Here is a 12,612-nt window from a genome sequence, read left to right on the forward strand (position 1 = left end):
ACTACTCAGACTTATACAGCGCCCATTCTGTAGACGTATTCCATTAAAACATGGTATATACGTTATATGGATCATGGGAAATGTAAAATGCAATGATAAAAGAGCACCGCTTTTTCCCTTGGTGGTCGAAAATTGAACATTTTTTTCATAAAGCCCTCTCCCATGGTCTCAATAAGATATCCTAAAAATTTGGATGTATTCGGATAAGTAGTTTTTGAGAAAAACTACTCACAAAACGGAGTACGGGAACTTCAATTATAATCACCCTGTATATATTTGTAGTTTTTTTCCCCTACATATATCACCCCATATCGTTTTGGTATTTCAGAAAAAGCTTTATTTACCACAAATTACATTCAAAACAAAAAAAAACACCACACACACAAAATTAAGGAGGATAATTTTTCAAGGGCGTTAGTAATGAATCAGGAAGAGAGAGAGAGAGAAGCAGCGCGAGGTCTTAACATTTTTGAGATTGGAAAAACATGAACTTGGACGACGCAATCGGATGCTTAGCTTGCATAAGCATTGCTTCCCGGCTTGAATGCTAATTATTTTCAAGAATGCCTCTGAAGAAAACTGTCATTGATATTGAGGAGGGAAGACATTGAGAAGTAGAAAAATAATAATAATACAGCGATACTTCGGCTAGCGAAGATAATTCGTCCCAGAATCACGTTCGTTAGCCGAAATCTTCGTTAACCGAAACGCGATTTCCTATAGGTTTCCATTGAAAATCGTTTAATTAGTTTCGCGTACTGTCCAAAATTTAAAGATAAACTTTTGTAAAATATCGAGGAGGGCTATAAAAAAAAGACAAAAACGAATCGAAGGTCAGCTCATTTCCTGATACATGCCAGTGCTGTCATAACGGATAGGTTCCCCTGGGAGCCTCAAGTGCATAAGGGTGGGGGGGGGGGGGGCTCGTGATAGTGAGATATGGTGCTATGATTTTCGAGTGTAAGCAAAGGAATTTGTCAGCAAGCACTAGCAGCTAATTACGGGCCCCCCAGAATATCACTTTGTACGTGGGACAGAAGTTAAAACAGTTCTGATACATGCAGATGGAAAAGATAAGTTCCTAGAAAGCCCAGGCAAGGCCGTAACTAGGGGGAAGGAGAACAGACCCGGGCGCTGGGCCAGAGGTGACGTGCAATACTTTTACTATTATTTCAAAAATACAGGAGAAAGGGGTGCCAAAATGAGTGCTTGCCCCGGTTGACCTAGTATATCTAGTTGCGGCCCTGTTCAGATTTTGCAGTTTGATGCAAGGGCTCCTGCAATGAAAGAACGCTTTGGTCTGAAAATATTGATTTTTTTTTTCAATGCATTTTCTATCTAGTTGAATCTTTCATTTTATGTGAAATGATTCAAAAACTTTCAGAAAGAGAAGTACTGGTGCATATGGAAAAAAATTGCGAATTGGACATGAATTAGTCGAGCTCAAGTGACAGTAATTCTGATAATCATTAGCACTAAAATTCAGCTCACGACGTGGCAGTGTTATCCATATCAACATGTGCAGTAGTAGTATATATTTATTCCTTCTGAGAAGTGAGGGAAACGGTCAAATCACCAATTTTTTTATACCAAAAATCACGTATTTTATATCAAATTTTCATTAAAAAATGTCGGGGCCCACAGCCGGTCAGGCTAAAAACCATCCTCGCGTGGAGGAACCCCCCCCCCTCCCTCCATGTTGTGTCTCAAAATGTGTGACCATCTTGGTGATTTCTAATAGAATGTAATTAATGAGATCATTTCAACAATGGTATAATATGAGAGAATTAAACAAGTGTATACAGACATGAAAAAAAGCACTGTATATGCAGGGTGATTATAGTTAAAGCTCCCGTACTCTGCGTGTGTGTGTAAGTAGTTTTTCAATACAGAAAATTTTTATGATATCTTAATGAGACCATGGGAGAGAGATTTATGAAAAAAAATTCAATTTTCGACCACCGGGTAAAAAAGTAACACTTTTCTATTGCATTTCTCATGATTTACGTACATACACGAGCAGCATATATACACGTTTCAATGGAATACATCTACCTGAACGGGCGCTATATAGGTCTGAGCAGTTTCAGTACACTGACCAGACCAATGTAGCACCCGTCAGTATGCCGACGCTACTCCGACCTATGAAGCGCCCATAATGGAGGGCGCATTCCATTGAAACTCGGTATATACGCTATATCCAGTCCATGGTCCATGAAGGTAAATGAAATTTAATAAAAAATAGCTTAAAACTTCCTTCAATGAAAAAGTGCCACTTATTCACCTGGTGGTAGAAATTTCAACTATTTTTTGTATTTGATAAATCTCTCTCCCATGGTCTCATTAAGATATCCTCAAAATTCGGCTGCATTCGGATAAGCAGTTTTTGAGGAAAACTACTCAGAAAATTTAATTATAATCACCGTGTATAATAGATGCTCGCAGAAATTACTCAAGTGACATATTTCATTGCTGCATTCATCTTCTGGAGAACAGCATAGACTCCCAGATCGCCAAATAAATCCATTTATTTATAATTTATTTTTTTGAAATTAAATTCTTATAGAACGTGCACCTATACATAGAGCATCTTGTTCCCAAGATTTTATGACATTTCGGTAAATCTAAATCTATCGAGGGTATTCCAAGTTCTTCAAATATTTCGCTCTTCATGATGCCACCTTTATAACATATACACTATGCATATATCATGCAGAGATTTGAAATAATTTTCATCTTCGTCATCGCGGATCCATGCCATTGTGTCATCTGGTCAGCTCTTAAATCTCAATCCATGAACATCAATCCTACAACTCCTTTGATAATCTATTGTTTTCTAATTTCACTTTTTTTTGTTCCTCTCGTATTCAATCGAAAAGCTCCTCCATCTTTTTATTTATAATTTAAATTTTTAAAGGTGAGGACAATTTGTCCCCCGCCTCTTTAAGAGGCGTAAAAAGGAGACCTCGGCCCTACCAAAATTTGATTTTTAGGAGGGGTGTTACGGGGTGGGAGTTTTTTTCCAGGGTGATAAAAATTCTCACACTGGCCTGATAAAAAGTGTGACCGTTTCCCTGATTTTTGAACGGAAATTTGATTGTACGAAATCCATTATATATATCATTTTGGGTATGAAAAAATTGGTAATTTAACCGTTTTTCCCTCGGGGTGTCCCAGAAGGAATAGATGTAGATTTTCTACTTGCATCCATATCAAGCCAAATCCGTATTCGTTAGCCGAGGCAGAAAAATACCGAAAAAAATCTTCGTTAGTCGAGGTATCACTTGTAAATAAATAAAAATATTCTAAAATGCTTATATGTAGCGAACAACTGGCTGTTGTCCAAAAATTGTGAGTGTGTGTTCTAGTTTATCAATCGCGATTGGTCGGAGAAGAATCACACGTTTTATGACGTCAGCTATCTCTTTTTCCTTCTCCCAATTACTTTTTTTTCCATCTTATCTTTACACTATACCCCCCCCTTCCCCCCCCGCATCCTTTCGGCATACTATGTAAGTAATACCGCAGCTCTCGAACTATATTTACGCTTTAAAAAAAGCACGTGGTATAAACCGAGATCACACAACCGCATGCAGCGCTAAACAGCATTGCATCAGAAAACATTCCAAGACCTCTTCGTATAGTATTTCCCTGAGGAAGCAGCTGGAATCGGGAATCAATCGATAAGAAAAAATTCTTCAAGTTGTTTGAACAACAAACACGAGGTACGTGTATAGATTGTTTTGATTTATTCTGATTGTTGATTAATTCTAGAATGAATTATTTAGGGGGTATGTGTCGATGGGAAATCCTCACATAGCGGAAATCCGAATACAGATGTCATATAAAAATTTCAGATTTCTTGCATCTCTCGGTAACATTTTCTCCAGGCCGCGAAACGTTATCTTGCAAGAGATCGTGTTTGATGTACAGTATGCTCAGTTGTGCACTAAACAGGCACATTCTACAAACAATACTAACCATTTGAGACTTGTTTCTTCCGACCCAGATTGTAAAGACTGCGCACTATCCAATCATCACTCATCAGGTGAAAGATTATCTACGTACGTGTATCGTGTATTTATCTGTCTTTATCTGATTAATAATTCATAATCTGGTCGCATGTACATTCTATTGCGTATAAAAACAGTTTTTTTTTTTTTGGATTCTGGCTGACCAGCAATTTCAAGCGGATTCAAAACGTCCGCGGACGAACCAGTATTCGAACGTAAAGCTGAATTTGTCATGCTAACCCTCCTAAGCGACAGTGGAGTTATTCTACTGAAGATGAGCCCTTCAGAATTTATCAAAAAAAAATTAATGAATGCTTATATATTATTTCTTTGTGTTTTAACTATGGGTTGACTCCTCGTATTATTCGACGGACGTCAAATATTTTATGCAGGATTTTTAACTTATATAGGTTGTCCCATAATTTCCTAGATAGTTTAACCCTTTAAGAGGTTTTTTGAAATTTTCTTGATCCGCATCATAACTGCCACATTGGAAACCACTATATAAACTTTCTTTAGAAATTGCCACTTATTTTCAAGATGATTTTTTTTTCCTATTCTAGCTGATGTGAATACTTCTCCCCCCCTCCCCCAACTAGAAAAGAAGAAAATTGACTCTGCCCATAGCTTTTATTTCTGTCCCTGATACAAAGACACCCGCCACGTGTGTGACTTTCTAGGAAGAGAAATATTTTTTTTTGTGGAAAAAAATTGTTTTGTATTGAGCGTATTTTATATACTGTATTTCTTTACTGTATTGAAAGAAAGGGAGGAAAGCACAGTCTCTCTTTTTTTCTTTCTCTCTGTCTCCCCTTGTATCTAACTTTGAACAAAAGCTGATTCCGCCCACTGTCAGTTGATCGATTGGATTGGAATGGGGGGGGGGGGGGGGGCTATGGAAAACATGTTTGCTGTAAAAACCACTTTAATGCTTTTAATACTTATCGTATGGCTCGTCCATGGGCGTGGGGGGGGGGGGAACAAGTTGAATTAATTGAAATTTTCAAGACAAGCTGCAATTCAAGAAAAGCTATAATACAGTGTATGATGTTAAGGGTCCGCGTCCGAAGCCTAGATGTTTCGCGAATTGGCCAGTGTCTGATTCTGGGAAACGTGAGAAGTTTCCAGGGGGCGCGGTAGCCCAGGTCGATAAGATATTCTCTTAAAGTACCAGAGGATGTTAAGAAGTATCGCAGGTTCGTCAGAGTTCGATACCAGGTTCGTCCTTGCCAGAAAGTTTCCTGACGCAGGAGTATAACAGAAACGGCGACATATGACCACAAAAAAAAAAATTGCTACCGTACGGGAGTCCACGTCGTTGGTTAGCGCACCAACCTCTCGGTGAGTACGAAAAAAAAAAGCCCTTCAGAATCGGCAATAAATTGTAGGTCCCTCTTTAATTAGCCCTCGTGTGCAGAAAATGACTGTGGTGCGACAAAAATGATTAACGAGAAGTTGCCGACCACTTCGCAGAATGTCCTGCCTTTGGACTTGATAATTAATAATTGTTTCCAGGTTACAGTAATAATTGTATCTACATGTGGATATTCTTTATGAAATCACAAAAAAAAAAAATTCCCTTCTCAAAAAAAAAAACAAATTTCTACATCATTCAAACAAAAATTTTATTCAAGTCATTTAGTCATATATTATCACATCATAAACATTTTATACCAAGAGAAGGACTGATTTAACTGAAAGAGACCTGGAATACACCGTCGGTACAAAAAATTTCTTTGATGTAATTGCAAGTGCTCTTGTTTGTACTGCCATCTATTAGACACCGATGACACTAATTACCATCATATCGACTTTTCCTTCCAATATTTGCATTGTGCTTGTTTTTTTTGCATTGCAGAGATGGGTATCAGAGGGTTTTTTTAATCTTCAATAACGCAAAAGACCGCTCTTTTGTTTGACTTGAACCCCACCCAGTTAAAACACCACCATAAAGCAAAACATAATAATTTCTATTGAAAAAATTTCGCCCTTGAAGTTCTTATATCTATCCATATCTATCTTTCTTCTTAATGTTGTTTCGATCTGGAAAAAAAAAACCCCAATTGATTAATAATTAATAAGAACTCATAGACTCTTACTTTTTTTAATGAGGATATGGCTTAAGGCCACAATTGGAATGAGAAGAATACGAAATTACATTGTGAAATACAGGAAGCATGCATAGAAGAGAAATATGTAATGACAATAAATTAACGAAACTTTATCTTACATCATGCATACACACAACTCCATTTATTTATTTATTTTATCGACGATGTGTGACTAATAGTTCTTTTCTTCTCTTTTTATTTTTTCTTACAAAAATATGTATTTTTTTCCCCTACGCATGCGATGCTTTACATTGCGTACGAAGGCGCACCAAAACTTGCGTACGTGCAACCTTGTTGATTTTTCCATCATATTAGTCTTTTTTTTTTTACCGTGTATTTCCGACTTCCCCCAAATGAAATTAATCGTTTTCTTTTCCTAAATATACCGTATTTACGAGTTATATAATATTTTCAAGCTACTGGCCTTGAGTTCTGCCAGATGAAAAACAAGCGATTAAACAGGGTTAACGAGAAGAAAGAAAGAAAAAGTGAAGAAAAAAAAAAGTGAGATGAAGTGAGTCTACCAAATGCTGGGGCGTCTTTTCATACGGGAAAGAACTGCATTTGGCTTCTTGATTTCTTTGTTCACTCGTGCTTTTTGGCGCACTTTTTAAAGAGACACTTAGAAAGTGTGTTTTTAGATTATCCTTGAGAGAAGTCGTGATTTATTTATTTATTTACATGTTTTCTGGTCCTGTTCAATTTCACGGTTCTAGAAAAGAAGATTTGACATTTCTTACGAGATGTACTCTACCAACTGATGAATGATCCTGAGGATTTTTTCAAATCTTGTATCATACCGTTTCTCAACCTTTCTGAACCCTCATTGTTTCTTAAAGTGTGCGTCGCGACTCCTAGGGGCGTTGCGGCGAGCTTGAGATATTCATTTGTGTGCTTATTTATGCTTTGAAGTAGTTCTTTTTTTAAGTGAAAATATCTACTAACTGGCGAGCCGCAGATGAACCATGAACTGAGCAAGGGAGCCACGGATGACAGAAGTTTGAGAACTGCTGCTACAGACTGAACTCAAGGACCAGTAAAATATCTGAAACCATTTGATGGGCCACTGAATTCTAAGGGACATTCCTGTATTTTTTGGTTGTTGCGATTTTTTTTAAGCATTTGTCCCGGTTTTTTTTACAATGTTTATTTGTAAATTTAATAAAATCATTAATTTAAGACATTTTCATTACTCGTATTACATATTGTAATAGTTATGGTTATAGATATTCATCTGACAGATTTATCAGGTTCAACGTTGTTTTCGCAATTTTAACAATAAATTGGTGATTCTACTTACTTATTGCAACGTTTTTGTGATGATTGGCGATATACACACTGTATTTAAGTTCATATATTGGCGCGATATACATATTTAGATCTGTCCCCCCTTACAGTTCCCCTCAATACCCCCGTTTTCTCAATAACTCTGGGGAGTAGATAAGAGAAGTATACAGTAGATTTCTCTTTTTTTCACCCTCACCCTACGCGTTCTATTTTGCTTCTTAGATGTATCTAATAAGCAAAAAGCCGGTCTCCCATTTTAAAAAGTCTCTCCGCAGAGAGCAGGCAGGCCTGGAACACGACAATTAAAGCATTTTCCAACTTCAGAAAATGGAAGCGAGATGGCAGCATGAACACGAAACGAGCGCAACTCGATAACATAAATACGTTATGGCCAAGCATACACTCAGAACACACATACCGGTGTGTGCCGATTCGTTAGAAATTCCGTAGAGGAATGTGTACGAGGTGCATGTTCGGTTAAGTTCACTACGATAGATGTATATAGTAGGAAAATACACTATGTTTGGAGGGTCACTAATAGGAGTATAGGGAAAAACGGGGAAGGAAAGAAACAACTCTTCTGTTCATAGGGTTACAATAAAGCTTCGTGATGATGAAGAGAGAGGAAAGGAAACACTGAGAACTGGATTGAATTTATTTCACTGGTGCTTGGATGAAATACTTCGTCCGTGATCGTAAAGGCGTTAATGTCCATATCGCAAATATTAAATAGAGCTGCAGGGATCGGGAATCTTAAATCAGGTTAATCCGTGGATTCATTATACATTTTTTTTAAGCTTTGACTTAAAGGATTTTCAGGGCCAACTCCAAAGAATTCGTCAGGGTCAGTTCATACTTGTCGTTTTTATCATCGATTCGGATTTCGAAGATATATTTCCTATCTCTGTACACGGCCACCTCTTCGGAGTGGTGCGCAAGTTTTTCGTTTATCTCTTCATTGATCATATTAGATTGAAATAACGTATTTATGATATCAACTTCGAACCAGTATTTCAGAAACCTCAAACTCGGTTGAAAAGACGAAAATTTTGCAGTACCTTGAATGCTGATATAACCGAGTACCGTTACTATATGTATGCGATGTGACGAGTACCGATTTTGACGATTTCCGAACACCGTCTATTACCGAGAAATGACTGTAAAAGAAGCTATGGGGTTAAGAAACTTATTATCTGAGCTTAAGCTTCTATAGATTTTTTCAAGGACTGGCGTTGTCCTAAGCAAGTGCGTATTTAAAAATCGTGGATTTTAGAAGAAATATTATTTTTCTTTATTCTATGATAAAACCACACGATCGAGGTTTCTAAAGAGTCTCGGAGATCGTATGTGGCCTTGATGGAGGTTTCCTCACTTTCTGACCCAGTGTTAAAGCTCAGAGTTCCCTAAAAGACGGCCTTGTATGTATTTTTCATGAGAATCTCAGCGAAATGAGGAGCGTTCCTCAAACAATGTTTCGAGCAATGAGTAATTTCTCTCGTGCACAGAGAGAGAGAGGATAACTTTTTTTGATTGATTTATTCTGACAAAAGAAATGATTGCTGGGGAGAGTTATACCTGATATTCAATTGTTGGGTCATTTACATACGACACTGCTTATGGAAATCCTTGAGCAGGATAAATTGTATTCAAGGTCGGGTAATATCTGCAGAAGTTGTCCTTGATTTAAGCGCCAATTATTCATAAACAGCTTTTTATATCGACAGACAGCAATGTAACAAGAAGATACTCATTCTTTGCAGTGGCCGAGGACTCGGGCTAACAGTATTTAACGCCTTATCAAGAACGAGTTATCTCGGCCATTTGTAAATGGAAGAAATATATTCGAGCTCCCTCTCCCCCTTTCTTGGAGACTTCATTTTGCTAGCCCTGTAAATTTTTTTTTTCAATACTTGTAACTCAGCATTATATTTTTATTTCTTCTCTCTCACTACGGTTTGACGATTGAAAAAAATATCCCATACGTAGTATGTTTTATTTTTTAATAACATACGTACGGAAAGGGTAGCTGGGAGAGGGAGAAAGAACGGAGTATAGGTAATAGCCATTCGATTTAACTTATTGCTTCTGAATTTAGAAGACGGGGGCAGCACTTCTTGGAAACGTAAAATGCATTCTTCAACAATCATTGATACGTTTGGTACACATTGATGAAGTATAAATAATCGGCAGCTTATTATATTGAACAACGGCTTCCTAATATTTCCACTGTGATTTTTCAAGATTGGTTGGTGTTTAGTTATATTATGTGTTTGTTCTCTCCGATATTCCACCCGTTCGAGACAACGTTTCGGCGTCCCTTCCTCCGGTGTTTGAGCCGTGCCAGCAAACGATCATTTCAACTCGCAGCTGTGTTCACGGTAGTGGATGAAACGCATTGAAACTTGCTGTTTTCTCTACAAATCATTTCATCTAATACAGAGTTTCCCAAACATTTTGTTCCATGCCCCCCCCCCTTCTTCGAAAATTTTTTCCTCTTATCGCACACCCCCCCCCCCCAACTCAAGCCAACCCAAACTATACCATACCTGTAGCTTCTACCGCCTCCCTAGACCATTTCCTCGCCCACCGGGGGACGACGACGATGATATTCTCCCTTTTTTTTGAAACACTAGTCTAATACATGCATGCATAGTTAAAATTTTGCGAACAAAACATTTTTTTAGTAGTTACTTTTTTCCATTTATAGCTGATTTAGCGCCTCTTCCCAAGTGGCACCCTGCGTGGTCACACTGGTCGTACAGTCCAAGAGCCACCTTTGCGGGAAGGTTCAAAATCATTCAAATTGAGGGAACCTGAGTATATCTGGTTACTTAGGTTCAGTGAGAGAGATCCCACTAGCACAAACAAGTATCGTACTGTTTTTCTAAACGTGGGTCTACATCCACGTGCTATGCGTTTTCCATAAGGGGCCGTTCAAGTATTACGTAAGCAAATTTTTAGCCATTTTTGACCCCCTCCCCCCCTTGTCAGCAAAACGCTGACCCCTTGCCCCCCCCCCCCCCTTATCAGCAAAATTTCGTCATCAGCTCTGCCCCTCTGAATCCAAACTCATATTTTCATAAAGGGTGGGTTGATGACGTAAGCATTATCCAAACCCCCCCCCCCCTGTCAACAAAAGTCAGCAAATCAGAAACCACTTCCCCCCCCCCATCGATGATGACGTAATACTTAAACGGCCCCTAAGCAGTGTTTGCTAAAATTTTTCATCAGTGCGTAAGGATGTCGCAAAATGTTTCATTGTTAGCCAAGCAACGCGCACTAGATGAACGTCAAACTTGGGACCCGCCGGAGGTAGGCAGATCAAAGAAACTTGCATTGCTTCTCTTGGATTTTGCACAACGAAGGCTGCGGAACTGCGATCGTAACTGAAAAAGAAAACCAAAGTCCGGCGTATTCATTTATTACCTCACGGTCAAAGTTAGTATGAATATGCAGACGTACCTCAGGAGACGGAAGTCTTTCTGATCTCTTCATAGAAGAAACTTATCAGGTAGCAAAACCAATAAAACCTCCAGCTCCAATCGTAACTGTATCCATAACAAAACTGTGTGGATCCATCATTGGTTATTCCGAACTTGCTAAAATTTCCATGTTGACAAAAACGATTTCAGCAGGGGACTCTCACGTCCGGTCTTCCTGAAAAGAAATTCCAATATGCTATATATTGTCACAAAGAAACAGGATATTTGAGTAGGAAGTTACACTAATAATGCTGTTCATTACAAACCGTGCATTAATATGCATATTGCGTAATATACGCTGTTGTAAGAATTATTCGCTGATTTGATGGCTATCATTTCCTCTTCCGGTTTTCGCAGCCTTCGTACCGGAAACGCGAAGGTATCACAAATAAATAAATGTCTAGTATATAGGTAAAATAGTGTTTTGGTGTCATTAGTCGGGGCACGTCGTACATACACGTGCTGTCTCCCCTTAACAAAGGATATTTAAATGCATTTCTTGCTGTATTTGCGATGTATCTTGAATATCTATATATATAAAATTGATTTTCTGTCTGTGTGTGTATGTATGTTCTCTATACAAATCTACAATTTTAGATCGATCGTCGCCAAATTTTGCATATATACCAAATGGGACCGGACTTGAACGATAGGCTACTTTAAAATTTCGTCAGAGCAGGGCAAGTGCCCCAAATGGGCAGAAAACTGTCGGGCAGCAATGCTTTCTCGGCCTCAACAATCACTTTCCGAACGTTTACTTTGGTTACCGTGGTTCCCTAGCAATGCGTTTAAGACGTGTGTATGCCTTTACAACGGTTTGTCACTTCCTTAATTCTGTTAGTATATGCATATATAATAGTTTATGCCTTTATAATGGTTTGCCACATTTTCAATACTCCCAGTAATGAGGTCTTTTTGAATGACGTCATAAAAGCATCATCAGCATCGCTTTGAGGGTCAGGAAAATGGTGATCCTCATAGAAATCAGTGTTAAAATTGCCGATTTTAATGTATAAATGCGGAAATTCGGTGGGGTTTTCTGTCACATCAATAATTTTAAAAATTGTATTAAATACTCGATTTTTGAAACATTGAGTTCGGGTAGAGATATACGAAGCACATGAGATTAAATGTGAAGTAATTAGCCGGACCTACTTTCGAGTTGGATATCCATGCAATAACATTGATTTCAACTTTTTATTTATATCTTCTCAAGCATGAAAACTAATGTCTCCGTATTGTCTTTTGATATTCAACTGCATAAATTCATATAGTTTAGGTTGCTTTAAAATTAATTATGGGCCCGTAAAAAGTACATCGAAAAAATTCCACAGCTTTAATTAAGCATTTTTTGAAAGCTGAAACAGGCAGATGCATAACTTGAAGTTCGGGGGGGGGGGGGATCAACTTACTTAGTGCCCCTTAAAAAAGAGAAAAAAATATATTCATTTCACCTTTTTTTAAATCTAGATTTGTTTTTTTCATGAGTCGCGCAGGAAGTCGCCATATTGGTTAACCCGGTTTGCATGTCCCTCAAACAAAGAGGGGGGATATCACGTGATCCAAAAAGCCTCATTGAAGAAAACCCGCGCAGCGCCGGGTATTATAGCTAGTATTATTCTAAAAATTATGATATTAGGTGAAATTAGTATTTGGCTTTTGATATGTTTAAAATATCTCATAGGCTGACGCAGGGCCGCAAATGAGAGGAAGGGCACA

At 38.1% G+C, this 12,612-nt stretch overlaps 1 protein-coding gene across 4 annotated transcripts in view; it reads left to right on the plus strand.

Annotated features, from left to right (window-relative positions):
* Positions 1-3,494: 3,494 nt before the first annotated feature.
* LOC149078793 (uncharacterized) overlaps positions 3,495-12,612 on the plus strand; it is a 99,346-nt gene continuing 90,228 nt past the window's right edge. Inside the window, exon 1 of one of the 4 annotated variants that reach the window (XM_089240909.1) lies at positions 3,495-3,725. The gene's annotated coding sequence lies outside the window, so the exon portion shown is untranslated. The remainder of the gene's footprint in view (positions 3,726-12,612) is intronic. The other 3 variants (XM_089240907.1, XM_089240911.1, XM_089240913.1) reach the window with 3 other exon arrangements.

The sequence above is a fragment of the Pholcus phalangioides genome, unplaced genomic scaffold (genome assembly GCF_987345545.1).
Source record: "Pholcus phalangioides strain wild (caught in Gottingen) unplaced genomic scaffold, Ppha-v1.0 ptg000013l_1, whole genome shotgun sequence".
Taxonomy (NCBI): Eukaryota; Metazoa; Arthropoda; class Arachnida; order Araneae; family Pholcidae; genus Pholcus; species Pholcus phalangioides.